The sequence below is a fragment of the Schistocerca piceifrons genome, chromosome 4 (genome assembly GCF_021461385.2).
Source record: "Schistocerca piceifrons isolate TAMUIC-IGC-003096 chromosome 4, iqSchPice1.1, whole genome shotgun sequence".
NCBI classification, from domain to species: domain Eukaryota; kingdom Metazoa; phylum Arthropoda; class Insecta; order Orthoptera; family Acrididae; genus Schistocerca; species Schistocerca piceifrons.
The window spans coordinates 709,403,654-709,407,825 of NC_060141.1; the positions used below are offsets into that span (position 1 = coordinate 709,403,654).

At 44.0% G+C, this 4,172-nt stretch overlaps 1 pseudogene; it reads left to right on the forward strand.

The window, feature by feature from the left end:
• Positions 1–225: 225 nt before the first annotated feature.
• Positions 226–342, forward strand: LOC124796515 (annotated as a pseudogene).
• Positions 343–4,172: the final 3,830 nt, after the last annotated feature.

The window sequence follows — 4,172 nt, forward strand, 5'->3', positions numbered from 1 at the left end:
TCTGCAATAAAATTTTTCCTCCATTTGGTACATTGAAAAGCGGGCTTGGCGCATTACACTGCTTAGGGTTTTAATTTTTTATGCCATTTGTAGTTCTAAATTCAAGGAAAAAATTTGGGATAATAATCTCAATTATATTTACTATCAAATAAGCAAATAAAAATAATTTCTAAATTTTTTGTTATTTCTGCCCCTTAATAAAAGCAAGTCTACTGGTCCAGACTGGGCAACGGCCTTGCCGCAGTGGATACACCGGTTCCCGCGAGATCACCGAAGTTAAGCGCTGTTGGGCGTGGCCGGCACTAGGATGGGTGACCATCCAGCCACCATGCGCTGTTGCCATTTTTCGGGGTGCACTCAGCCTCGTGATGCCAATTGAGGAGCTACTCGACCGAATAGTAGCGGCTTCGGTCAAGAATACCATCATAACGACCGGGAGAGCGGTGTGCTGACCCCACGCCCCTCCTATCCTCATCCTCAACTGAGGATGACACGGCGGTCGGATGGTCCCGGTAGGCCACTCGTGGCCTGAAGACGGAGTGCTTTTCTGGTCCATACTGTATACCAATTAGGTTCCTTTCGGAGTATGCTGTTGCATTAGCTCCATACTTAACAATCATATACAACCATTCGCTCGTCGAAAGATCCATACCCAAAGACTGAAAAGTTGCACAGGTCACACCAATATTCAAGAAAGGAAGTAGGAGTAATCCACTAAATTACAGGCCCATATCGTTAACGTCGATATGCAGCAGGATTTTAGAACATATATTGTGTTCGAATATTATGAATTACCTCTAAGAAAACGATCTATTGACACACAATCAACATGGGTTTAGAAAACATCGTTCTAGTGAAACACAACTAGCTCTTTATTCACATGAAGTGTTGAGTGCTATTGATAAGGGATTTCAGATCGATTCCGTATTTATGGATTTCCGGAAGGTTTTTGACACTTTACGACACAAGCGGCTCGTAGTGAAATTCCGTGCTTATGGAATATCGTCTCAGTGATGTGACAGGATTTGGGATTTCCTATCAGAGAGGACACAGTTCGTAGTAATAGATGGAAAGTCATCGAGTAAAACAGAAGTGATTTCTGGCGTTCCCCAAGGTAGTGTTATAGGCCCTTTGCTGTTCCTTATATATATAAACGATTTTGGAGACAATCTGAGCAGCCGTCTTCTCAATGCTAACGGCGATTTAGTCTGTTTGGCATACCGATTCTGGACTGTTAGGTCTTTGAACGGAAATTCTTTGGTCGTTCCTTATTACGACACTGTTAATATATCGACCCTAGACACCACGTGGTCAACGCACAACAGAAATACTCAGGGCGTCTCACCCAGCCGCTGTTGTACGCCTGGAGAGAAAAAAATTCTTTGCGCCCTTGGCGGCCATTCTGATGTGAAGAATGTGATAGGGATTGCCGACTCAAACGCACATTGCGACATTGGAGGTAAGAAGACGATTCTAGGTGCACGGGAGGAAGTGACAAACGGGAGGTCAGCATTAAATACAGAAGGCTCCAGTAAAAGTAGACACACTGCTACTGTCACCGTACATAATCTCAAATCTATCCTTTAGTGAGCAGACAATAAGGCAGAAAAATGTAACTTAAAATAGCGTTCCACTTCACCAATAGTTTCATCGTTTGACGAGTAGGTATACTGATTTTTCACTCACCTGGGGCAAATTTTCTTTTCTTCTGTAAAGTCCGAATAAGTTTATCAACAAGCACTTTTTTATCCTTTATCACATTATTAGAGCCCTCTTCTGACATCATTTTCGTACAAAAAAGAAAGAAAAAATCTGCCCCACGACGTTCTGTACGTTTACAGTAACTCTTTAGAGAGCTTCGCTGACCTGGCTGATCTTACACATACTTTCATTCAAGACCACTGTAAAAAAAAAAAAATAGCAGTTCTTGTAGTTTTTTGCAATAAATTTGCAATTATCTCGCAAACGGTTCATTTGTGAATCCTTGTTAACTGCAACATTTTTACTTCCATCAAAAATGGCTCTGAGCACTGTGGGACTCAACTGCTGAGGTCATAAGTCCCCTAGAACTTAGAACTACTTAAACCTAACTAACCTAAGGACAACACACACATCCATGCCCGAGGCAGGATTCGAACCTGCGACCTCAGAGGTCACGCGGTTCCAGACTGTAGCGCCAGAACCGCTCGGCCACCAGCGGCCGGCGTTCGAATCCTGCCTCGGGCATGGATGTGTGTGATGTTCTTAGGTTAGTTAGGTTTAAGTAGTTCTAAGTCTAGGGGACTGATGATCTCGGATGTTAAGTCCCATAGTGCTTAAAGCTATTTGAACCATTTGAACACTTTCCTAATGTTTCACTTGCAACCCAGTTCCTAGTACCCTACCTGAAAATAACTGCTGATCACTCTTTTCGTTGCACTTGAGATCGAAAGTATCATATGCGGCAATCTATATGACCCTCTTTTATATGAAAGCCAGAGAGTGGTGACATAAATGTAGGGTGGTGAAAACGAAATGTCGTGTGGCTAGGGCCTCCCGTCGGGTAGACCGGTAGCCTGGGGCAAGTCTTTTTGACCTGACGCCACTTCGGTGACCTGCTTGACGATGGGGAAGAGATGATAATGATGATGAAGACAACACAACACCTACACCCTAAGCGGAGAAAATCTCCGACCCACCCGCGAATCGAACCCGGGCCCCTTGGCATGACATTCCATCACACTGACCACTGAGTAACCGAGGCGGACTGTCGGATGGTAATTTCCTTGTATGATGGCATAATAACTCTCTTGACCTCACTTTTATTCAGCTTAAATTAACAACCTGCTTTCATGAGGACAGACACATAATTTTCAAATGACCAGCACTGCATCTATTCATTTTGTCCACTGTATTACATTTTTTACCCCTTTGTTGTTTTATGAGTTTTCCTTCTGATAGTATGTCGTCACACCAGTTTTGCTTTGGCTGAGTCTTTGTATACGCAGCTGTTTAATGAATTTCTGTGCTCTAGAGAAACTATTAACTTTCAAGGTCTATGTTAGTCGAATTAACGATCATACTCATACACCCTCCCGAAACGGCCTTGCCGCAGTGGATACAGCGGTTCCCGTGAGATCACCGAAGTTAAGCGCTGTCGTACGTGGTCGGCATTTGGATGAGTGACCATCCAGGGCGCCATGCGCTGTTGCCATTTTTCGGGGTGCACTCAGCCTCGTGATGCCAATTGAGGAGCTACTCGACCGAATAGTAGCGGCTTCGGTCAAGAATACCATCACAACAACCGGGAGAGCGGTCCGAATCCTCAACTGAGGATGACACGGCGGTCGGATGGTCCCGATGGCCACTTGTGGCCTGAAGACGGAGTGCTAAAACTCGTACACCCTCTCAATACAATTATTTCACGCTCACTAGGTGTAGCTTACAAGTTATGCGATATACACATTACTGTGTCAGCTTCAGCTGTGTAACTGTATCTCCCCCTACCACGCAGTGATTATTCACAAAGCAACCCCCCCCCCCTCTACCACTGCCCCTTCCCCTACACAGCCGTCTACTCAGGTACATGGCAATTTATCAATTTATCGAGGTGTCAGGCAACGGAATTCGGGAACAGTGTTGCAAATGTTTGTCAGTTGACTAGATGATATACAGAGTAAACATACAAACCATGCGAAATAATTCCAGTGTGGTAAATTTATTGTTACCATATACAGGAACGAAACCACAAATTACAACTTTCGTAACTCATGTGAAGGACGGAATTATTTTGCTTATATGGAGTCATGTATTACAATATTGTCTTAATGTAATAGTTTCCCACTTTAAACACTGTAACAGTTGATAGCATAATCTTTATAACCAGAAATAAATAAGTTACCCATTATTGTGTATTGATCAATGAAAAGTTTTTCCCAACTACAGCGTGCCGTATGACGCAGACGAGAGGAATTAGCGTGCTCACCAGTTTGCATGTGTCAAAAAGTTTGCAGAGCCCTCGTTCACTTCTCATGCAACGTGCTCTGTCAACTGACCTACATCCCCACAGCACATCTTCCAGCCTCTGCTGGCCAGTTTCGCAGCAATGACACACGCTTTCCTATAATTCCGTAGACCGCCAGCATTCCCAGTATGTCAGGTAACTGCATCGTTCTCATTGTTTCTCGCGTCGA